This window comes from Ailuropoda melanoleuca, chromosome 9 (genome assembly GCF_002007445.2).
Source record: "Ailuropoda melanoleuca isolate Jingjing chromosome 9, ASM200744v2, whole genome shotgun sequence".
NCBI lineage: Eukaryota > Metazoa > Chordata > Mammalia > Carnivora > Ursidae > Ailuropoda > Ailuropoda melanoleuca.
Window position 1 is genome coordinate 63,511,022 of NC_048226.1, and position 25,864 is coordinate 63,536,885.

Below are 25,864 nucleotides of genomic sequence, written 5' to 3' on the forward strand. Positions count from 1 at the left end.
CAACTGTTATTTATCTCTGAGAAGTACAATTATGGATAATTTTTCATACTTTACACTATCTTTAAACATTCAACAGGTTATTTATTTTGTTAGGCACTGATCTAAGTGCAGGAGAAAAGAAATATACAAAACAGGCATGGTCCCTGCTCCTTAAGGCTTACATCCTAGTTGGTGAAAACGAGTGAAAAGAAAACTGAGAACCAACTTGTAAATCAAGTTATAATTAAAGTGATTTTTTAAAAAAACAACTGGGAAGCTATTCAGACTGGATGGTCAGGGAAGGCCTTTCTAAAGTGGTATTATTTTAGCTGATAAGGAGGAACTAGATAGACAGACAAGAGGCCCACGTGGAGAGAGAGTAGTATATTTCAAGCAAACGGAGTAACTGCGAAGGTCCTAAAGCAGAAAGAGGTTGCCACTTTGAGAGAACGGAAAGTACCTATTTATTCCCATCTAAATCAACTGCAGAGTCTACTGCTTTGGACGCACAGTTATTAATCAGCTCATAAGCAATGCAAACAATTTCCTATGATTGCTACTACTGGAATTGATACCATCTAAATTTGTGCAGTATTATCTTCACATTTATTATCTTCTGATTTTAACTGTCACAAATTCCTGTGAAGTAATTAGAGAAGTTTTTACATCTTTCAAAGCAGCATCTAATAATATTAGTTGAAATGTGAGCTGAAGGAGAAACTAAGGCACAAAGAGAGAGATTCAATAATGTTCAAGGCAAAACAGCCTGGAAGTAATTCTACTCATTGGGAGTCCAGCAACCAGCTGGGCACTTTGAATGCGATACAGTATATTCTATTCACTGCAACCTTAAAGAGATATGCACTACTAGCTCCACTTTACAGATGAGTAAACAGATAAAAAGTGGTTAAGTACTTGGCCCAAGGCTGTCATAGAAATAAGGCTCCAATCTGATTCCTTGGTGCTGTTACCAGCGTATTATGGTACACTAATTATTCCTTATGGCTCCACTCACTCTGTAAGAACTGAGAAAGCTATTGCTAACCTTTGGACCTCCTCTGCAAAACCTACAAAGAAGAAAGAAGAAAGAGAATACTAACTTGAGCAAATAACCTGAAACGACAGATCATCATGATTTAGCCAGTCTCTTGAATGTTTCATTCTTCAAATTTTGCAATATATTAAGCCTGAATCTCTTTTCATAAATCTTGCCCCATTTAAGAATGATGCAACAAAAGAGAAACTTAGGCATCATTAATTGGTATTTGGCTAGAACAAAATAGCTTTCAAAGTTTGACAGTGACCCACATAAAAAGTATATTTCATACTGCAAGGTTATAAATACATACTCATAATTCTTTCAACTATAAATAATGTATTCTATTATCTTCATTTATTTTAATGATATGCAAGCCCACTTGACTGATTTCACTAATGGATTATAACCTATACTGGAAAAACAATGAGCATGAAGAACTTAAGACCTTTCCATTATCCCTGTATGTCCTAAAATAGTTTCTGTATGTGTCTGACATGAAGAAAGAAAGCACTGAGCTAAAAAACCCAGGAATACACAAATGCCTTACACACACACACACACGAGATAGTTGGGTGTCCAGCAGGAACAGCACAGAGAGGAATGGGAGAATAGGGGGAAGTTACCAAAAGGGAAATCAAAGTACCACTTTTAGCTGGATTACTGCTAGATACCCCAAAGCAAGGTTCTTTGGTAAACTGGATTAGGGTACTACCCTTTGGCTCAGAGACTCAACATGGCCTCAACAGGGCCTCTGCCTTCCCCCAAAGCCCAAATCCAAATTTACCACCAGCACACTGAAGTGCCCCAAGCAGTAAGAACTCTTGAAGCCTTTTGTGAGAATATTACAAGATTACTCAGCCTGGCCAAGGAGGGAATCCTATGCATACCGTGTTCATTGTAGGGCACAGAAAGAGGAAGCAGAAGACAACTACAAGACAAGGCCAACGAAATTTCTGTCTACTTGTCTTAGGAAGGAATACCAGTTACTATAAGAAGAGCTAGGAAGAAAGCTTCTGAATCTTCTGGCAGAGATGACATCTTTAGAAGTTTCCACGAAGTAAAATTACTGGGTCAAAAGACATGAATGTTTAAGGCTCCTGCTACCTTTTATAAAATTTCCATTCTGAAAGGTAACACCAATTTACCAAGCAGCACAATGACTGTACCCATCCCATCTCGTCTCATGTATTTTTCTTTAAAAATGTCAGTAAACAAGATAGATTTCAAAAATGGTATCTCATTTTATCCATTTACTTTTTTATTTATCCAACATTTATTGAACACTTTTTAGATGGCATTCATATTCTTTTCCTCTTAGAGCAGAGAGTCTGCTGAAGGAGAAAGACAGTAGGTAAGTAAATAGGTGATTCCGAAAGGTGAAGTGCAATGAAGGAAATGAGCAGGGTGTCAAGATACAAGGAAAAACTCATTTACTAAGTGGTTCAAAAGGCCTCACTGGAGATGGTGCTATACATGAGTCTTAAAGGATGGGGAGTCAGCCATACAAAGGAACTAATACCACAGACATAGGTCCTAAGACAGCAAAGAACAATACACTACTTTCAGTTTAATTACATGTTTTATTTCATAGCTACCTAGTGAAGGCAACCACTTTCTAATGTGTTTATTAACCACCTGTATTTCTAAGCTCATATATTTAGAGTTTATTAATTTGTATGAGAGTGTTTTACACATAAAGGCTAAAAACCGATTTCTTTGCTTTTCCTAGTATATTAAGCTGTAATTTTATGGAGTTTGGCATGGGGCAGTTTTATCTCTTAAGTAGTTAAACTACCCATATATTCCTTTGTGCTTTTTCTTCCATTACTCCTAAGCTCTCCTTATTCAGATGTCAGATACACCTACAGGTTTCCCCTGCCACCTCAGAGTAGAGCATTCCTCGGAAACCTTTTGTAAGCCAAAAAGGCTTAAAGCAAAAAAGCAATTACCACTAATTTATGTGGAAAATTTTTGAGTGTTCCCAGAGCGAAAAAAACCCCACTTTAGGCTTTTCTGATTCCTTAGGACACATCTTGTTAACAGATATACAAAAATAAATCAAGATAAAACAAAGACGCATGGCGGCTTGATGTGGAGATGCTGAGTTCCAGGAAAGGAGCTTGGTGGTGCCACTCTTCCTGCTCAGGGTATGTACTGCCTCTATAATGGCTCGCTGCAAAACACTATTTTCTTTTTTTATACATATTTTTAAAGTAATCTCTACACCCAACGTGGGGCTCGAACTCACAACCCCGAGATCCAGAGTCGCACGCTCTACTGACTGAACCAAAACAGACACTATCTTCACCTATTTCACTTTGTTTTTCATAAAGGTAAATTCTTTGGGTTTCTTTCAGCTAGTGAAAACAGATACTAATGTAGGTCTTTTATAAAAGTGAGTTGTGCAATGCAAAGTTCAAAAAGTGGGGTATACCTGTATTTAGTGTCTATATGTTTAGGATATGAACTTTACATTTAATTCTTTTATCCACCTGAAATGTACGGACATAGGTAAAAATTCCTTTTTTTTTCCTTTTTAAATATTTACATTCTAAGAGAGCTAATCAACTGCTTCAGAATCACCAAATGTGATTCTGAGTGACCTGAGTGACCTCAGGTTTCCTCCCTTGTAAATGGGAATAATAATAGCAACAGCTATGTCAGGAAGAAGATTAAATGATAATGCATATAAAATGTTCATCAAGTAGTGAATAAGTGATAGCACTTATTAACGGTATTAATAATCTAATCTACAGATTTATAACACTCTATATTAACTTTTATATATTCTTATATCTGCTTCTGGGCTGTTTGGTCAAATCTATTAATCTGTTTTCTAATTCTTATGTGAGTACCATGTACCTCGTAGGACTAGTCTAGGCTATCTCCATTACTTAACCTTTTAAAAAAAGGCTTACCTAATCTCCTCTGTTTATTTGTTCAGATGAAGTTTACTTAGAACAGTGGTTCTCAACCTTAGCTGTACACTGGAACCACAGGAGAGCTTTAACTTTCAGTATACCAGAAAAAACAGCCATCCCAATTTACTGAGTCCAAATTACCCCTCTTATTTATTTTTAACATTTTAAGCCATTTTATGACTAATTTATAGAAATAATAAAGGAATAGTTAAAAATGATTTTATGAATGATCTTTATAAAAAATTAAACATAGCAAATTTCTTTCTTTTTTTTTTTTTAAAGATTTATTTATTTATTTATTTATTTAACAGAGACAGCCAGCGACAGAGGGAACACAAGCAGGGGGAGTGGGAGAGGAAGAAGCAGGCTCCTAGCAGAGGAGCCTGATGTGGGGCTCGATCCCAGAATGCCGGGATCACACCCTGAGCCCAAGGCAGACGCTTAACAACTGCACCACCCAGGCGCCCCAAACATAGCAAATTTCTTACTCCACATTTCTCTGTTATTGAAGGTATATATATCAAAAAACCCAGCATCTTTTGAATGCAACACTCCTTGTAAGCTATCATGCATGAATCTGTAATACATTCATTTCCGTCTTTAGAAGTATTGCTCAATGATTCTGAGTTTGAGAAAACTCATCTAGAATATCATCTGAACACTCAGTCTGAGATTTCACTTATAATGATTCACCAACATTATTAGTCTAAGTGTTGCTGTTTCTTTATATTCATCTTCTGACTTATTTGGTAGTTCTGAAATGTCTACCTTTTCTGATTTGTTTCTTTGCAGTTAAAGATGAAAAATGTAGAATAAAAAAAACTTAAATTCTCAAATATGTTAAATGAAGGCTTAAAACAAACAAAAGAAAAAGAAAGACGAATATCTCCAAACTGTTTTTGTATCTTTTTGAAAGATGATGTAGTACTTTGGACAATGCCATAACAAAACTGAAGATGGTGCAATATTGATGATTTATTTCATCCTCCTATCATCCTTCTAGGCAATTACATCACTCTTCCATTTTTTCCTTTTGGTTAAATGATTCTTAGGACACTGAAATAGTGAACTGCTTCAAAACATAGAAAAGCAAGGTCATTAAGATCCTGTATTGTAGATTTATATATGTCCTATGAAGCCAGATGTAATTGCAAGCTAGAATGAATTTTATTCTATTTTTTTAGTAATTTCCCTTTTTGTTTTGCAGATCTCTAAGAAATAATAAAAGTTACAAAATATCAATTACTACAAATAATTTGAACTGCTTAAACAGAAACTCAAAAACCAAAATGGAAGCCAATGGACTCTGATGATAAACATAAAGGGTTACAGAAATACTAATTACTAAGGTCCCTCCCCCAAAATAAAATATTCTGATTTTATTGGTCTGGGGTATGGAAGGTATGGAGGGAAACTGGAATATTTTATTTTATTTATTTAATTTTTAATAGATTTTAGAGACACAGAGAGAGAGAGAGAGAAAACATGGGGGGGGCAGAGGGAGAGACAAAGGGGAAGCACGCTCCCCTCTCAGCAGGGAGCCCAACATGGGGTTTGATCTCAGAACTCTCAGATCAAGACCTGAGACAAAACCAAGAGTTAGACCCTTAACCGACTGAGCCACCCAGGTGCCCCTGCACACTGGAATATTTTAAAGTTCGCCAAGTAATTCTAATATGCAGCTAAGGTTTAGAACCATTTTTCAATTACAATAAATAAAGAACAAAATCCACTAAACTTATGGAACTCATATCACACCCATATATTAATTTAGAGTAAGTTAACATCTTAAGCTTTTTTTTTTTTAAAGATTTTATTTTTAAGCAGTGTCTACATGTGAGGCTCGAACTCAAAACCCCAAGATCAAGAGTTCCATGCTCCACTGACCGAGCCAGCCAGGCGCCCCAACACCTTCTTAAGTTTTTATTGTTCCTAGTCAGGTTGATAATATCTCTTCCCAAGGTTTCAAATCTTCTTTTGTGGCCCAATAATTTTATAGGTTTCTTCTCACAAGATTATTACACCTTTTTTTTTTTTTTTTTTTAAGGGAGGGCTGGGGGAGAGGATGACAGAAAAAGGGAATCTTAAGGAGGCTCCATGGAGCCTGACATGGGGATCGATCTCACAACCCTGACTGAGGTCAGAGAGTCAGACGCTTAACCAACTGAGCCACCGAGGTGCCCCTACACATTTCTTTAGTAGGTTCCCAGGTATTTCATACTTTTTGCTGCTATTTTGAATCTAATCTTTCCCCATTATATTTTCTAATTAGTTACTAATATTGATAAGAAAACTACTGATATATGTCTTTTCTCCCCTATGTCCAGCCATTTCACAGAACTCTATAAATTCCCAATTTTCCAAATGATTTCCCCTTTGTCTTCTTTTCCAGCAAACAGTGTCTGGCAGTGCTATTTCATAGCTAAAAATGTAAGACTCCATGGCAAAAGAATAAAAAAAAAAAAACACTAAACTTTTACAAAGCTAGATTTGTATGCCAATTAAAAATATTAATCCAAAGTTTCAAGTTATCTCCTTCAAAACTGCAGACAAGAACTGCATTTGAATTGTCCAAGCTCCACCCTAGTCTTTTGGTAACATCTTGTTTCTGAATATGTTCTTCAGTGGAGTGTCTACCACCTGTTAAAAATGTAACACTAGAAGAGGCAAAAACTCTTCTAAAAAAGAGACAGAATACTATTTACAATGAAGAAGAGAGCCCAACTGTCACAGAATACTATGGCCCAGTTCTTACTGAAAATCAAAACTTCTTATCTTTGCAGTTGAGTTTAAAACAAAAAAACCATCTCATTAATTTCTTACGTGTACCCATGACATCTGATATCAGTGAACATCAGTATTCAACTATGCATTATAGTTGGAAAAATCAATTAACTATGAACCAAAAGACCTGGATTCTAATGACAGCTCAGGCACTAAAATAAGAGATTTCATACAAATTACCTAACTGTTGGGGAGGAGGGAGGAGGGGAGGAGGAGCAGTGACAGTCACAGCCTTAAATAAAGTAATCTCTAAAGCACCTTCTGTCTTTAAAATAATAAACTCTGACTGTAGTTGGGCCATGTTTCTGGTTTACTGCCAGGCTGACTTGCCTACAAATTAATTTTTAATAAAAATCTTGACTGTGTCTTAATATCAATCAAGATTTTAAAATCTGTTGTTACTGCTGAAATGAGACTACAGAAAATGTAAAAGGGAGAGACAAACAGAAAAGTGATGAAGGAAGAGGAAAAAAATAGCAACAAATTATCAGAGATACATCTTCCCTGGGCAAATGTTAAAGTACTAAAGCAAACTACTCCTTCTCCTAATACAGTAAGTCAGATGAACAATTATTCTTTGTGCCTACCATATGCAGACCATTCTCATTTTCAAAAGTTCTATAGTTTAGTAAGCATGATAACAATAATCAGGAAATTCTAGGTCAGATTTTCAATAAAATATTAGGATGATAAAGCAAAGAAGAAATACTTGGAAATTTATCAAAATTTGTAATTTCAGTAAATTTTACTTATTCCATCAATAAGAAGAGACAAAATTTTGTCCTCACCTTTCCAATAAGATTTTTGCCACTGTGACAAACCAACTGCATAAAAGAATACATGTGTTTACTATTGAGGTATAATTGACATATAACATATTAGCTTCAAATGTACGTTTTGACCTTTGTATACACTGCAAAATGATCACTACAGTAAGACTAGTTACCATCTGTCACCGTACAAATTTTGTTTTCTTGTGATGAGAACTTTAAAGATTTACTCTCTTCAGAATGTGCACAATATTATTGACTCCTGTCACCATGCTATGTATTACCTCCCTATGACTGGAAGTTTGTTCCTCTTGACCCCCTTAACCCATTTCACCCACCCCCCTGGCAACCACCATTCTATGTTTTTTTGTTCATCTTTGCTTTTAGATTCCAATTTTAATTAAGATCATATAGTACTGTCTCTGCTTAACTTACTTCATTAGCATAACACACTCAAGGTCCATCCATGCTGTCACAAATAGCGAGATCTCATTCTTTTTTATGTCTGAGCGCTACCCCATTTTGTGTATATATACAGCCATTCTAACAGGAGTGAGGTGATACCTCATTTTGATTTTGATTTGCATTTCCCTGATGATCAGTGATACTGAGCATCTTTTCATGGGCCAGTTCTCCATCTGTATGTCTTCTTTAAAAAATTTCTATTCAGATCCTTTGACCATTTTTTTAATTAAAATTGTTTTTTTTTGTCTATTGAATTTTAAGAGTTCTTTATATATTTTGGATATAAATCCCTTATCAGATATATGATTTGCAACTATTTTCTCCCATTCAGTAGGTTGCCTTTTTATTTTGTTGATGGCCACCTTTGCTGTGCAGAAGCTTTTTAGTTTGATGTAATTCTACTTATTTTTATTTTGTTGCCTTTGCTACTAGAGTCAGATCCAAAAAACCACTGCCAAGATGAATGTCAAATAGGTCACTGCCTACAATTTCTTCTAGGAGTTCTATGGTTTCAGGTCTTACGTTCAAGTCTTTAATCTGTTTTAAGTTGATTTTTGTGTATGGTAAATGACAGTACCCTAGTTTCACTTTTTGCATGTGGCTGTCCAGTTTTCCAAATACCACTTTTTAAAGAGACAGTCCTTTTTCCATTGTATATTCTTGCCTCCTTCAATATAGTTTGAAATCAGGGAGTGTGATGCCTCCACCTTTGTTCTTTCTCAAGATTGCTTTGACTATTCATGGTCTTTTGGGGTCCATACATATTTTAGGACTGTCTGTTCAATTCTGTGAAAAATAACACTGGGATTCTGGTAGGGATTGCACTGAATCTGTAGATTACTTTGGGAAATATGGACATTTTAAGAATATTCTTTTAAACCATGAGCATGGAATATCTTTCCATTTATTTGTGTCTGCAGTTTCTTTCATTAATGTCTTAAAGTTTTCAGTGTGCAAGTTTCTCATCTCCTTGGTTAAATTTATTCCTAGGTATTTCACTCTTTTTGATGTAGTTGTAAATGGGACTGTTTTCTTAATTTCTCTTTTGGGTAGTTTGTTGTTACCATATATAAATGCATGATTTTTTACTTTCTACACTGAGACTCTACTGCATTCATTTATTAGTTTTAATAGTTTTATGGCAGAATCTTTAGGGTTTTCTATATAGAAAAGCATGTCATCTGCAAATAATGAGTTTTACTTCTTTCCAATTTGGACAGCTTTTATTTCTTGCTTAACTGCTGTGACTAGGGATTTCCAATACTATGTTTAATAAAAGTGGTGAGAGTGGGCAGGCATCCTTGTCTTTTTCCTAATCTTAGAGGAAAAGCTTTCAGTTTTTCACCATTCAGTATGATCTTAGCTCTGGGCTTGTCATACATAGCCTTTATTATGCTGATGAATGCTTCCTCTATACCCACATATTCAGAAGTTCTTATCATATATAGATGTTGAATGTTGACAAATGCTTTTTCTACATCTATTGAGATTACCATATGATTTTTATCCTTCACTTTGTTAATGGGCCATATTACATTGATTTGCAAATGTTAAACTATCCTTGCATCCCTGGAATAAATCCCACTCAATTACAGTGTATTATCCTTTTAAGGTATTGTTAAGGGTTTGCTAGTATTTTGTTGATGATTTTTGCATCTGTGTTCATCAGGAATACTGGCCTACAATTTTTGTGTGTGTGATGCCCCTGTCTGGCCAGATAATGCTGGCCTTGTAAAGTGAGTTTGGAAGCATTCCCTCCTCTTCCATTTTCCCGAAGAGTTTGAGAAGGGTAGGTATTAACTCTTTAAATGTTTGGTTGGTAGAGTTCATCTGTGAAGCCATCTGGTCCTGGACTTTTGTTGGGAGGTATTTGATTACTGCTTTGATCTCCTTACCCCCATCTATTCAGATTTTCTATTTCTTCACTATTCAGTCTTGGAAAATTATATATTTCTAGAAATTTATCCATTTCTTCCAGGCTGTCCAATTTCTTGATGTGTAAGCATTTATAGTAGTCTCTTATGATCCACTGTATTTCTGTGGTATCACCTGTAACTTCTCTTTCATTTCTGATTTACTTGAGTCCCCTCTTTTCTTCTTGGTGAGTCTAGCTAAAGCTCTGCCCATTTTATCTTTTAAAAAACCAGCTTTTAGGGACGCCTGGGTGGCACAGCGGTTAAGCGTCTGCCTTCGGCTCAGGGCGTGATCCCGTCGTTCTGGGATCGAGCCCCACATCAGGCTCCTCTGCTATGAGCCTGCTTCTTCCTCTCCCACTCCCCCTGCTTGTGTTCCCTCTCTCGCTAGCTGTCTCTATCTCTGTCAAATGAATAAATAAAATCTTTAAAAAAAACCAAAAAACAAAAAAACCCCAGCCTTTAGTTTCATCGATCTTTTCTATCGTCTTTTAGTCTCTTTTTCATTTATTTCTGCTCAGATCTTTATTTCCTTCCTTCTACTAACTTTGGCTTTGTTTGTTCTTCTTTTTCTTCTATTTCTTTTAGGCGTAAAGTCAGATTATTTGAGATCTTTCTTGTTTCTTATGGTAGGCCTATAATGCTATGAATTTCCCTCCTAGAACTGTTTTTGCTGCCTCCCATAGACTTTGGTAAATTGTATTTCCATTTTCATTTGTCCCAAAGTATTTTTTTTTAATCTTTTAAAAAATTTATTTAAGTAGGCTCCACACCTAGTGTGGAACCCAGAATTGGGCCTGAACTCCAGACCCAGAGATCAAGGCCTGAGCTGAGATCAAGAGCTGGATGCTTAACCAACTGAGCCACCTAGGTGCTCCTCAAAAAAAAAAAAATTTTTTTTTTTAAATTTCTCCATTGATTTCTTCATTGACACACTGGTTGTTAGGTAGCGTGTTGTTTAATCTCCAAGTGTTTGTGATTTTTCTAGTTTTCTTCTTGTAATTGATTTCCAGTTTCATACCACTGTGGTCAGAGGAGATGTTGATATGATTTCAATCTTCTTAAATTTGTTTTGTGGGGTAGCGTATGATCTATCTTGGAATATTCTATGTGCATTTGAGAAGAATGTGTATTCTGCTACTTTTGGATGGAATGTTCTGTATGTACCTATTAAGTCCATCTACTCTAATGTGTTGTTTAAGGCTGATGTTTCTTTATTGACGTCCTATCTGGGTGATCTATCAATTGATATAAGTGGGGCACTGAAGTCCCCTACTATTATCATATTGCTGTCAATTTCTCCCTTTAGGTCTGTTATGTAAAGCAAACATTATTTAGGTGCTCCTATGTTGGGTGCATAAATATGTATAAATGTTATAATCCTCTTGTTGGACTGAACCTCTTATCATTATATAATGCCTATGCCTATCTTTGTCTTTTACTACAGTCTTTTTTAAAAGTCTAGTTTGTCTGATATAGGTATAGCTACCCCAGCTTTCTTTTGGGTTCTATCTGCATGAAATGTCTTTTCACATCTCTTCACTTTCTGTGTGTGTCTTTACATCTGAGGTGAGTCTCTTGCAGGCAACGTATAGATGGGTCTTTTTTGGTTGTTAATTAAACCTAGTCAACTACTCTGTGTCTTCTGATTGGAGAATTTAGTCCTTTTACATTTAAAGTACTTATTGATTTCTGGCTGTTTTGTTGTTGTTCTCTATTCCTTTCTTCTTCTCTTGCTCTCTTCACTTGTGGTTAACACTTTCTTCAGTGTTATGCTTAGATTTCTCTTACTACATTTTGTGTATCTACAATAGGTTTTTGTTTTGTCATTACCATGAGGCTCACATATAACATCCTATATATAAAAACAGTCTAGTTTGACTTGATAGCAACTTAAGTTTAAATGTATTCTTAAAACTCTACACTTTTACCCCTCCATGTTTTGTTTTTGATGTCACTTTTTATTTTGTGTACCCCTTAACTGATCATTGTAGTTACAGGTTTTTTAAAATTACTTTTAACTTTCACATTAGCTTTATAAATAATTTACCCATTATCTTTACTATATATTTACCTTTCCCAGTGAGATTTATATTGTCCAATGTTACCTTGTTATTAATTAATGCCCTTTTTTTTCAGCTTAAAGAAGTCCCTTAAACATTTCTGTAAGACTGGTTTACTGGTGATGAACTTCTTCAGCTTTTGTTTGTCTGGGAAAACTCTTTACCTCTTCTTCAATTCTGAATGATAACCTTGCCATGTAAGATATTCTTAGTTGAAATTTATTTATCTTTCAGCACTTGGAATACATTGTGCCACATTCCCCTGTGGCCTGCAAAGCTTCCGCTGAAAAATATGCCTTTTCTTGTTACCAGTTGTTTTTTCTCTTGCTATTTTTAAGATGCTCCCTTTAACTTTTGACATTTCAATTATAATGTGTCTTGGTGTGGATCTTTGGGGGTTCATCTTATTTGGAACTCTCTGGGCTTCCTGGATCTGGATGTCTGTTTCCTTCCCAAGTTAGTAAAGCTTTTAGCCGTTATGTCTTCAAATAAGTTTTCTGCCCCTTACTTTCTCTCTTCTCCTTCTGGGAACCCTATATGCAAATGTTATTCTGCTTGATGTTGTCCCACAGGTCCCTTAAGCTATCTTCATTTTTTAAAGTTCTTTTTTCTTTTTGCTGTTCTGTTTGGGTGAGTTATACTGCCCTGACTTCTAGATTACTAGTCCTTTTTTCTGCTTCATCTAGTCTGCTGCTGGAATGGCTCTAGTGTATTTTTCAGTTCAGTTACTGTATTCTTCAGCTCTGTGAGTTTGTTGGGTACGTTCTTATTTTTCTATCTCTATTGAAGTTCTCACTGTGCTTATTCTTTTTCAGTGAGCATCTTTATGACCATTACTTTATCAGGGCAGAGACCCCTGGCTCCTCAAGGAGCAGCTTCATTTGTGAGATCCATCCCAACCGTGCACTGCCACAATGGGTGGGGTTTATGGAAAGATTGCATCTCTGCCTCTCCTACCTGTCTCAGTGTGGCCCTTTTACTGTTGGTTGTGAAGGAGTTGTTTGGCTAGTTTTTGGGTCTTATTCAGAGGAAATTGTTCCATAGGTAGCTATAGATTCAGTGTGTCCACGGGAGGACGGGAATTCCTATACCATCATCTTGAACATCCCTTCCACAACATATATTGTAGAAATTAGTAGTGATTAACAAAAAAATAAAAATAAAAAAAAATCCATGTTTTAGATAAGAAAAAAGGGACGAGCATTTATATTTTAAATTTAAATACATATAAAGCTGGATTGAGAGAATTGAACAAAATATCGAACATTTAGAGAGAAGCCATAGTAATTTTTTAAAAAGTCTCTCCTAGACACCAAATCTGCCTATTATTGAAGCATAAACTCAAATGTATTATTCTACAGGCTTAGCCAGAAAAGGAAAAGAGAAAAAAACTAACATTTACTCAACACCTATACACATGCTAGGCACTTCCACATTTTACTATTTTAATAACCTAAATGTTAAGTGGTAATTACATACGTTTTACAAAAAAGTAAATTGAATCATGTATAGTTAAACAATTTTCCCATTGTCTCACAGCTAGCTTTTATAAAAATGCATGTTTTTCTATTATACTTTGCTACCTCCAGAAATACTACAGAAATATTTCACTTATGTGAACCATATTATGTATGTGGAGAAACCCTGATAAGAGAAAAAAAAGAAAACATGGTACTAAGTATAAAAATGCTAAAAGTGATCATTCAATACTAAAAGGAAGTGAAAAGTAAAGCTGTCACTAGTATAGGGTGTCAGTAAAGGCAATTTCATACAGGTTAGGCTTCCTAGAGAAATTTACCATGGTGTATAAAAATTAAGCCACAGTTGAGGATTTTAGAGAATCTGGAAAACCAAAATAGAGACACTGGGAGTTATAAAAGGTTTTTAGAGAGGTAGGAGATAGAAGAAGAATACAGACCTCAAGTTTTGAGCAGGACTCCAGACTTAAACTAGCATTTAAGGCATACAACACAAGGCAAGATTAATATTCTTTTTTTTTGGGGGGGGGGAGAGAACATGTGCGCACACGCACACATATAGTGGGGGAGGGAGGGGCAGAGGGAGAGACAGAGAATCTCAAGCAAGCTCCATGCCCAGAGCAGAGCTCGATGTAGGGCTCAATCTCATGACCCCGAGAGATCATGACCCAAATCGAAACCAAGAGTCAGATGTCCAACCGACCAGGTGCCCCAAGATTAATATTCTTTAACTACACTATAATCAGGTAATCCCTATTCAAAAATCAAAGGTTCCCTGGCTGACCAAATTAAATCTAAAATCCTTAATCTGGCATTAAAGCCCTTCACAGTCAAGCCCCAGCCTGTCCCATTCTATCTTTCCAGTTTTACCTCTTTCTATATGTTCTCTGTTATAGTCAAAGCACATTACATGCTATTCCCAGAATATGCTGACCTTCTTCACCTACCTCTGAGCCCAATATGTGGCCCCCTCCCCTGTTATTCTGAAATTTTACCAATTCTTCATGATGCAGTCAGTTCAGTAGCCTCATAGCCAGATAACTGTTTCATCTTTAATCCTCATACCATTTTATCTGCACCACCTTATGGCACTTACATTCTACTAGGTTTTATAAAGATGTGTATACCTGCTTTTCTCCCCAAAAGATTGGAGGTTCCTAGAAACAAGAATATCTTTTCCTACAACTCTGTATTCCTCAAAACACCTACAATAAGGCTTGCATATATATGCCATCAATCTGTACCAAGCTGAGTATGACCAGCAATTAAAAGTGGCAGTAGCTTCTCAACCTAGAGTTGACAAAAATCAAAGACTTCATTTTGACATCTGTACCAGTGTTCACAGAAAACAGGAACCACACCCTACACATCAATTGCTTCACTAGATCCAGAGATTTTAAATTCACAAGTAAATGTTTGGGTCCATTTAACTAGTATCTAATTATGAATTCTAAGTATTGAGCATGGCAGATCCTGTTTAAAAAAAATCTCAACCTCATGATAATATACAAAAATGATTTCTTCTCTTGCCAAGAAGCACAGCTGTTTAGTTAGCAAATAAAAAATGATGATGTGTGCATATTTTCACCACCAACAAAATTCAGATAAAAAAGTGCATCATTTCAAGAAGTTTTTATACAGGGGCAGCTGTACAGTGCTGACTGCTATAAAGCCACCACTGTATAATACTGAAAAGTAAAGCTAGTAAAGCTCAAATAAACACTACTGTGGAGCTGGTTACTCCATCACATCCCTAACAAATTTTCTTTAGTATTTTTCAAAGCAGTTACAATCCGCTCACCATATTTCAAGCCTTTATGCTTTGTGTCAGAGGGAAAAAAGAATGAACAAGACACTGAGATTTAAGACACATACACAGAGTTTTAATAAAAAGCACAATGAGTTAAGTACTGTGATAAAAATAGTAACAAAGCCATGAGGAAGCAAAAAAGGAAGAATGAAGGTATGGCTTGAAAAATGTAGCTTTTGAACACTTGAAACAGGTGTGAACAGTAAGTGGAACCTCAAAAGGCAAAACAATGGTAAAGGCATAAAGATCTGCAAGAAAATAGGTGTTAAAAAAAAGTCACATGTACAGATGCAGCAGAGGCTAGAGGGAGTTATTCAGTAGAAAAACAGGAGAGAAAAAAGTAAGACCAGACCTTGTTGGTTCCTGAGAGTTCTTTCTGAAGCTTTTGGAACAAGTGGTCTGATTGAGTTGACAGAAGTGAAGTTTGCAACAGAAGAAAGAATAGTGATCAGGTTCAGGATTGCTATGACTAACTATGAGTGGAAGAATAAAGCTGAAATCACAGGTTTTTGGTCTAAGCAATAGGGAAGCTAGCAAAACCAATATTAATTTTCCACAAATTTGAAGTAGTAGCAAACATTTATTGACCACTTACTCTGTACAATAATAAAATAAGTACTCAAAACTAACAATCTTTGTGAAGGAGAAAGACAACTATAAATCCAAGTTTAAATACATAAAACTGTGTAATTCATGTGTTATACATTAGGGTGTATGTCTATAGGAAAGAGAATGATGGGAATAAATGATAAAGAAGAAAACAAAAGACAAGACAAGAGCTTGGTACCCATGTAGTGTGCTATGAACTAAGGAATATGATTAATTTAAATCTGTGCACTCAGTCTAAAGGAGCAGAGAAGAAACATTAAAAAAACATTAAAAAAAACATTAAAAAAAATAAGAGTGATGAAACCCTGGGCCAAAGTGTTTAGTTAGGAGGTAATTGTGGCCAGCAGGAACATCTAGAAACAACTCTAAAATGACCAGAAATTCAAGCTAGGCCTTAAGGCAAAAGTAGTAGGTCAAACTATTTGGGGGAGAGGGAGAGACAAGGGGGGGTGATGGTGTACAAACATATTCCTCAGAGAAGAAATAGGTGAGCCCAGGCTGGAGGAGGTAGGGCCAGGACAAAGTATGGTGGTAGAACAGAAATCTGGTAAGACAGAGAAGAGCTAAACTGCAAAGGAAAATAAGCATCAGACTAAAGAGTTTAGACTTTATTATTATATAGGCAACAGGAAGACTGAGGCTTTCAAATAGGAAAATATTAATCAGTACACAAAAGCAGTACACAGGATGGACTGGAGAGACTACTGAAGTTAGACTGAAGGCAAACAAAACAAAACAAAAACCCAGAGGGTAACAAAAGCCTCAGTCACAGTAATTGACAGCAGAAATAAAAAGGGGAAGAGAGACTTACTGAGGTATAGAGGATAGGATTTAGAAATCAACTGAATATATGCGTGAAAGTGAGTGCAAGATGACTTCAAACATCTAAGCATAAGCCTTTGGCAGATGCCAGGTTTGCTTCAGTAGGGCGAGACATCAGTTTAGGACACAGTCCTCTTGAAGTACCTTCAGGGTATCCGTAAGACAAACATCCGTCCGACAAACACAAATGCTAGGATGAACAGGCAGCTCCAGAACCTAAAACGACTGAGTAGCCATTCATGTAGAGATGCTGGCTGGTGCTGCGGAAGACAGAAGAGGTCAAAGGACTGAACTTTGGGGAACACCTAGTTTAGAAAGCAAGAGACAAGCAAGAGAAGAGAGAAGGGGAGAAAAGAGAGCACAAAGCACCTTTTCAACATGATTTCACATGTCTCACAGGTCTCAGAGACGAAATAATCTTACTGTGCCAAAAAGTCACAATAAGCAGTGAAACATGTGGAAAAATTGAGGACTAATGGTAATGTATAATAATAAAATGCTTCAGAAAGCACTTCCCTTTGATCCTGGAATTTTTAACCAGAGAAATCTATCGTGAGAAAGAAACTCTTGTGGGGGTCAGGGAGAGGGGCACACATGCTGTACAAAAAAGTTTCCCTCTGGCATTAACTCTGACAGTGAAAAACAGAATCTTAATTTCTAGCCATAGAGAGGAATGGTTATATATACCACGAAAGAGCCAAATGTCTTAAAGGAAGATATTTTACCACATAAAATTTTAAAACTTCAACACTGAAGGGAAAAAGCATTAAAGTTAAAGAAAAATATTTGTAACATATGACAAAGGGTCAATATTTTTAATATATAAAAGGCCCATGTAATTAAATCAAAAGAAAAAAGGCAAATATCCCCAAAGAAAAATGGGTAAGATACAAACAGCAATTTCCAAAACAAAAATAAAAATGACGAGCAAATGGAAAAATGTTGGTTCTCAGTGCTAATCAAAGAAATAAAAATGAAAATGATGTATTAATCACACCTCTGAGATGTGGGGAAAATGTGCACTCATATTCTTCACAGAATACATTGGAACAACTTTTCTAAATGCCATTTTTGGCAACAGAAGCACTTTAGAAAGTTTACACAAAAATTCTATTTCCAAGAACATATGCAAAAAAACCTTAGACCATTGTACAAAGTTATTCACATACAGAAGTTCACTGTAGCTTTGTCTTAATAATGCTGAAAAGCCAGAAATAACCTAAGCGTTCAACAACAGAAGACAAGTTAAGTATAAACTGTGGCATATCCATATAATGGATTTTTCGAAAGCTTTTGAAGGAACAGACATTAATATTTAATGTGGAAAATTGTTAAATAAGGCAGTTTATTAAATAAAAGTTTCTAAATAGCACATATAATATAAACCTTTTTTTTTTTTTAAGTCTGGAAAGATACGCACCAAAAATTTAGTACTGGTTGTCTCTAAGTACTAGGGTAAAATATTTTTACATTGCCTAATTATTTTATAATGACATATATTCTCTTTTTTAAAAAAGATTTTATTTATTTATTTCAGAGAGAGAGTGAGAGTGAGAGAGAGAGAGAGCACAAGCAGGGGGAGGGGTGGAGGGAGAAACAGACTCCTGGCTGAGCAGGGAGCCCAATGCGGGATTAGATCCCAGGACCCTGGAATTATGACCTGAGCCAAAGGCAAACGCTTAACCTTAACCGACTGAGCCACCCAGGCACCCAACACATATTCTAATAGACAAAGAATACTTATTGCTTCTTAAGTAACAAGATGTAAAGAAGAACATGTAGAAAAATATAGGTGTAAAAAACAAATGCAAAACTACAGATACAATTGATAAAAATATGAAAAAACAATAAAAATCTTTTTTAATTTTCCAACTATTAAGTGAAACAAGCCTAAAGAATCAAGTATAGCTCCATTTACAAAAACATAAAGAAAAAAAGATGAAGAAGTTAATGCAAAGAAGAAAAGAGAAAATTCACATCACAAAATCTTAATCATTTTAGAAGGAAGCAAGTTCATATCTAAGAGTCAAGCGTTTCAAGATTGGGGTCAACAACCTGAGTTAGACTGAAAACACAACAGAGAAAATAAGTCAACTTTGGGATGAGAAAAAAGGATTAGAAAGCAACTAGTACACAGGCAGCTGGAAAACAAACACTCAACAGTCACCAAAGCTGTGACTTTTTTCAGGAGTGCTGGGGAGAAGAAGGAAATGGTGGTATTTACCAGCTGAGAGTTGACCGGTTATATACAGAAAAGGTCAAGGAGAGGAATATGAGGTGCTAGTGAGTTCACAGAATATGAACTACAAGGTTCACCACCGGAAAGAAGGTAGAAACTAACAGCCTGGGAGGTGGCAATGAGGACAAAAAGCTGGTTCATCAGGTATGATGGAAAAAAGAAACACGGGCTCTTGAATCACCGCCTCTGGTGAGTTTAAGACTTGAGGTAGTTCAAAATGATGACAAGGTTAAACAATGCGGTCATCCGTGTAGGCTGCTGATGTAGAGTGGTGGTGAAGGTCACTGGAGTAAGTCAACTGTAGTTACTTACAAATGTGGCCCACCTTTCTGGTCCGAAATGAATATAGCTATTACTTTAATCTCTACATATTTCACTTTCCTCTGACTCATATATAACCTTTGTAGTCTGAGGAATTTGGGGGGCACTTCTCTCTGCACTTTATTCAACCACAAAATGAAGAGAATAAGGAGACAGGAGAGTGAATTATATCAATGATTCTCAACCTTAACTACACATTAAAATCATGGGTGCTTAAAAAAAAAACAAAAAAAAAAAACCAAACAAACAGGCAAAACTACCTATGCTTTGACCCCAAACCCGGTAATTCTGACTTGGTTCTAGGGTGGAGTACAGGAATCAGTATTTTTATTTATTTTATTTATTTATTTTTAAAGATTTTATTCATTTATTTGACAGAGATAGAGACAGCCAGCGAGAGAGGGAACACAAGCAGGGCGAGTGGGAGAGGAAGAAGCAGGCTTCCACCGGAGGAGCCTGATGTGGGGCTCGATCCCGGAACACCGGGATCATGCCCTGAGCCAAAGGCAGACGCTTAACCGCTGTGCCACCCAGGCGCCCCAGGAATCAGTATTTTTAAGAAGTTCCTCAGGGAATTCTAATGTGTGGCCAGGGTGGAGAACTAAACTACATATTTCTAATGGCTGCTTCTCCCCCCCCCCTTTTTTTAAAGATTTATTTATTTATTTGAGAGAGAAAGAGCGTGAACAAGCAGGAGGAACAGAGGGAGAGCAAATCTCAAGCAGACTCCATGCCGAGCTCGGAGCCTCACTCAGGCTCGACCCCACCACCTGGAGATCAGACCTGAGCCAAAACCAAGTCGAATGCTCATCCAACTGTGCCAGCCAGGTGCCCCTAAAGGTTGCTTCCTTTTAAAATTCTTCTACAGACATATTTTAGTAAATCCTCACAACACTTTGAGGCAAATATTTGTGTCCATTTCACAAATGAGTCCTGTGAAGCTTAGAAAAATGAAGCAACTTGTTCTAGAGTCACAACTCAGTAAGGAGCAGAGCTAGGATACAGGTTTGTTTGGTCCAGTCCCCACTATGTGCAACCTGCTTTCTCTAGCACTCACAACAACTACTTGAATGCCTTCTCTTCTTTCCTAGGACCTCACAAATTGTACACACCAAATTGTGATTTATGGATTGGAGGGCAAGTTATTTTTTTGGGGGGACGGGATTAACCCCAAATTCTACAGTAATTTCATTACAGAATTAGTAAACACCTTCACCTAAAGAGGTTTGAAATTTGACACAGCACTCCGTAAGTGTATCTATGAAGTATATTTTATTCAGTTAAGCCAACAAGAACGTTGCTATTAGGCATGCAGCTGGCATACAAAGCTGGTTCTCAGAGATAAGCTTATCAATAGAAAAGCAATTTTTATATGCTTTCCATTAAGTAAGGCATTCTAAACCAAAATCCTAACGTAATTCTGACAAAACAATAATTGACAGAGAAATGAGAGTTGCTCTATCAAAGAGCTTAAATGTATAAATATGACCTTCAAATTTATCATAAGGATTTACCTCTATTTCCATCTAGTACAAATAAATTCAATTACACTTTAAAATTATGATTATTATTCTTTCGTTGACACACTGCTTCTTCTTTGTTGATTATACCATTATCTACTTAGAAATTTCATAAACATTCAAGTTCTGTATCCCCAGGCAAAAATTTATTGAGTTAACAAGATAAATTCTCAAAAAAGAAATAGAAAGAAAGAAAAGAAAAAAAGTATTAGAGAAGATTTAACTTCTATGCCCATGGAAAGGGCAATTTATTTTATTTTAAAGATCTTATTTATTTGAGAGAGAGTGCGAGAGCACGTGAGCTCCTGAGTGAGCATGGTGGAGAGGGAAAGAATCTCATGCACACTCCGCTCTGAGCGCTGGGGTTCCATCTCACAACCCTGAGAACACGACCTGAGCCAAAACCAAGAGTTGGATGCTTAATCGACTGTGCCACCCAGGTGCCCCTGGAAAAGGCAATGTAATAAATTCATGAAGTATATTTACAAGGAACAGATGTGTCCTCATCCATTCAAACCTTTCCTGAGCATCTGCTATGTTCTCTGCACACTGGGGATGAAGAGGCAGATCAGACTTCATGCAATGGCTGTAGTCAAGGAGGTACTGTGACAGATCAGTGTAGTATTTACGGGACTGCAATGGGGTAAGTGAATTATTCTTGGGGAGAGAAGGGGTGGGTAAGGAGAACAGCAGAGAGAAGGTTTCAAAAAGTACAGGCTCAGGACGCCTGGGTGGCACAGCGGTTAAGCGTCTGCCTTCGGCTCCGGGCGTGATCCCAGCGTTATGGGATCGAGCCCCACATCAGGCTCCTCTGCTGTGAGCCTGCTTCCTCTCCCACTCCCCCTGCTTGTGTTCCCTCTCTCTCTGGCTGTCTCCATCTCTGTCAAATAAATAAATAAAATCTTTAAAAAAAAAAAAAAGTACAGGCTCAAGTGAAAATTTCACTACAAGAACCCTTGTAAATCAGCTCTCTAGGAAATAAGTATACTGAGGAACTAAAATCAGAAAAAGCTGCAAAGACAGAGGAAACAAGGTGGACAGAGATTGCTCCACAACAGGGAGCTGCGTATCCTACAAAGTTCATGCTATAGGAAAAACAAGAAGGCTTCAGAGTCATGAAGACCTCAGTTAAATACCAGTTTGGCTGCTAGATTTATGAAGTTAGTTAAGTCACCTCATTCCTAGATTAACTCTTCATCCAGAAAAACAAATGTGTATAAGGGTGTTTACTTGACAATGAAGCAAAACAAAAAGGACTTAAGAACTAAGGAAATTAGCAGCCAAATCTGAGCAGAAGCTCTACTATTACATCTAGATTAAGAAGAGAACTTCTCCAAGACATGTTTTAGGGTTTATCCTATTTGTGGTTAAGAGTCCCTTCACTTTAACAGAATTTTAAAGCTAAGATGCCTTTATTAAAACACATCAATTTACATCCATTGAGTGGGGTAAATCAGGCTCAATCTTTTTTGATACCTTGGGTTAGTACATCAGTTTTATTGTTTGAGGCGACAGCATGTGCTTTCTAATTAAGTACAGAAACTTAATACCATTCACCTCCAGTGCTGTCTGGACCCAAAGAGATTAAAAATAGAAGCCTTCGTTAATACTGAATTAACCTGAGGACCCCGTGAGCTACTATAGTACGGGAAAAAAGGCAAATGCTCAAAACAAGACAGGCACGCACCTTTAAAAAAAATCAAAGGGAGGAAAAAAAAACAACTTCGTAATGTCAAGATTACTTCACCTTAAGACACACGCCTTTAAGTATGTCAAAGCTCCTAAGTCTGTCGTTAGTCTCTTCTGTACGTACTAAAACACAACAAAGAAGGTATTTATCAACTTACATACTTTGAGTCTATGAATTACAAAAGGGCTTAGTTATGTGTAACCTTAATACTACCATTTCCACCGCACACTCAGGGGTTATTGCTATAAAGTCAGAACACACAAGGGAATTCAACAACATGAGCAGCAAGCTCTCGGCCCTCGGTAAAATTTTAAAAAGGAAAAATAAATTCGGCCGAAGACTATACAACTTTTGAAGACTCTAAATAAACGTGTTAGAGCCAACCTTCCATCAGAGCAAATTCTGCGGTGCCATTTTTTGCCCCCCAAAAATATGCTGTTCAACTTAACAACGTCCCTAATGCCCAGACCCCGCAAACTTTTTGGAGAGAAAGACGGAGACTCCAGTGGCCGCGAATGGGATCCAGTCCTCACGCCCCGCAACTTCTCGCCGACCTCGGGACCCCCTTGGCGCCTCCGCCCGTCCCCGGCCCCCCGGTCCGCGGTCCCGCGGCCCCGGCAGGCACCAGCGCGGACCCTCCGGAAAGCCCCCGAGCCCGCGGGCGCAGGCGGCGGCGTTCTGCGGCCGGGCGCAGCTCGCCCGGCGTCCGCGGGCCAGCCCCAGCGCGCGGGGAGCGGCCGGGAGCGCCCCGTTTCTCACAGACCCCAACATGGCGTCGGCCGCCGCCCGCGACGACGACACCTTCCCGCGCCGCAGACGGCCCGGGAACCGTGGAGGGAAGCGCCGGAAAGTTTCGTTTCTCCTCTCCCGGCCCGCCAGGGACCGGCGCACAACCAACCTCGAGCTTCACCTACCCAGCCGGGCGCGGGCTCGGCGACGGCGGCGAAGGTCCGACTCCTCCTCGTCCCGGGCGCCGGGCGCGGACTCTGCCCGCTCCTCCGCCCCAGCCTCCCAGGGTGTGTGCCGCCAGCGGCCCCGCGCAGCCGGCGCGATCCGGACGCGGCGGGGGGGCGGCCCCGNCGGCCGGGCGGCCGACACGGCCGCTCGCAGGTGACTCCTCCGCCCCTCCAGTCGAACCCCACAACGGCCGCCTAGGCTGGCCTCTCCCCTGCGCGTGCACGGGCGCGCCGCCGCCCACACGCCAGGCGCGAGCGCTCGGGTACGAGCACACCCACAAGGCTCACTCCCCGCCCTTTCTTGCTTGTTCCCTTGCCCCGCCCGTGCGGCCCCGCGCGAAGTGATCGACGGGGCGGGGCCTCAGCGAAGGCCACACCCACCTACGCAGCCGGGACGGAGAGTTGGTTCCTCCGCTCGCTGTGCGGACGCGCGCGTCGGAATCGTTTGGGTGCACTTGGAACGCCTTACCTGATTTTCCTGGCTCTTGGCAATCCTTTGGGAAGGATTGTTCATCTCATTACTAGGTTCTTAGGAAGAACGGAAGGAAGGTTGGGTTGCCTTTCCCCTACCACCGAACGGGCATCCCAGGGAACTCAAAAACTTTCTGCGGGCGAAAGAGAAAGGCTTTTTGGATGTTAGATGCCCAAAGGATTCCGGGCAGACGTCTGTTTGCTACTCCCAGTTAGCGCAGCGTTCCTGTCCGTCACACCTTTCATTCGCTTTCCCTGAAACCCCTACCTCTTGAAACCGAAAGAGCTGCGGTTGCAACACATACACCCTGCGGACTCTGCACAGCCCTTTAAGTGCATGCCTTTATTGCCTGCCTTAGAACTCTGGTCTTACCAGAACTTTTCTCTGACGCTGCGAAACCTCATCTACCTACTTCACATACTTGGAAACGGTAATGATAGTATATAAGGTTAAACCTGCCCTTCTCTTACCGCAGCAACTGTGCTAAACGCGCTGGGGGGGTACGTGGAGAGATATCAAGCTGTCGGAGGTCGCCAAAGAATGGGGGAAGGAGACGGCATACTCCACACGAAGTGTATAGGTGAAATTAGATTTGGGTAAATTTTATCTTTCCCATTGGTCTATTCAAGGATATTTAACCTTTGTTTGTTAGTTCTTGAATTAGAGCCGTCAGCATCCAAGCTGCACGTCAATGAGCACCCACCCAGGGAAATGAGCAGGTCTTGCTTCTGATCAGCTTTCTCTGCATCTGGGATTCTACCTCCTCCGGGTCTTTGGCTCCCATCCGCCCCTATTTCAATGTCTCAGAAACAAATCTTTTTTTTTTTTCAAAAAAATTAGTAACTAGAACAAAACTAGCAAGGATGGACTTGGGGAAACTTACAGTATCACCATCACACAAATCTTCACATGTGTTAGCTACACTTGTCTCTGTAGACAAGTACGAATGCCCCCGGACCATTGTTTCAACCATCACCCTACCCACCCCTTCATTCAGCCTCATCCCTCTCTACATGCAAAGCAACACTTTATCAGTGGGAAAAAAGGTGGGCTTGATCATCCAAAATTCCTTTAAATTTTGAAATTAGGAGTTGCTATGTCTAGTCTACAGCAATAGTCACCAAACATTTTTGGTCACTCAGCCATCAGTAAAAATGTTTGCCTACTCTCCCCTCCCAATATACTTATTTAGCTTATTCTAAAATGCATGGAGTTAGAAGTCAACAGGACTGTAATGAAAGCATCTACCTCACAGTATCATTATGAAGATTAAATGAGTTAATATTTGTAAAGCATAGTGCCTGGTACATGGTAAGTGCTTTGTAAGTGTTAGATAAGTATTATATATAATATATATTAATTACATGTGTAATAGTATATATAATACATAGTATGCATATACACACACACACACACATCTATTATATAACTAATATATTAGGTACATTATAAAACATACACACAAAAAATCAGAAATGATTATTTAAAATGTTGTGTGGGTTTTCTTTCTCTATTCTGCATGTTCTGTCCCTTCCCTGGGCTGTGCACAACCCAATTTGTACTCCATTGATTTAGAGCTGTACTGACAAATATGGTAGCCACTAACCACATGTAGTTATTAAAAATTCAGTTCCAAAAAAAGAAATTCAGTTCCTCAGTCACACCACATTTCAAGTACTTAATAGCCACACGACTACTGGACGGTGCTGATATAAAATATTTACATCATTGCAGAAAGTTCTATTGGATAGCACTGACGAAGCTGAAATAAACAAGGGACTAAGGCAAATAGGATCAACTGATGCCTGGGACCTGTAACCATGGCACCATGTTCAAATCGAGTGATAAGATCTCTCTTTGAGCTTCACATCTCTGTAAAATGAAGATAAAAATAGGAACTACCTCATGGACTGCAGAGCAGAGGAAATGAGATAAGGTGTGTAAAGTCTGTGGCAGAGTGCCTAAAACATAGAGGAACTTGAAAATATTGGTAAAATTTGACTTTAACCCAAT

At 38.4% G+C, this 25,864-nt stretch overlaps 1 protein-coding gene across 5 annotated transcripts in view; it reads right to left on the reverse strand.

Annotated features, from left to right (window-relative positions):
- Positions 1-25,864, reverse strand: part of PLEKHF2 (pleckstrin homology and FYVE domain containing 2) — a 36,557-nt gene that overhangs the window by 5,490 nt on the left and 5,203 nt on the right. The window contains exon 1 of one of the 5 annotated variants that reach the window (XM_034668339.1): positions 23,849-23,868. The exons of 1 other annotated variant lie outside the window; for it this stretch is intronic. The gene's annotated coding sequence lies outside the window, so the exon portion shown is untranslated. Of the gene's footprint in view, positions 1-22,480; positions 23,238-23,321; positions 23,481-23,848; positions 23,869-25,864 lie in introns of those variants that run through there. 3 more of the 5 variants (XM_019807325.2, XM_011234011.3, XM_011234013.3) reach the window with 3 other exon arrangements.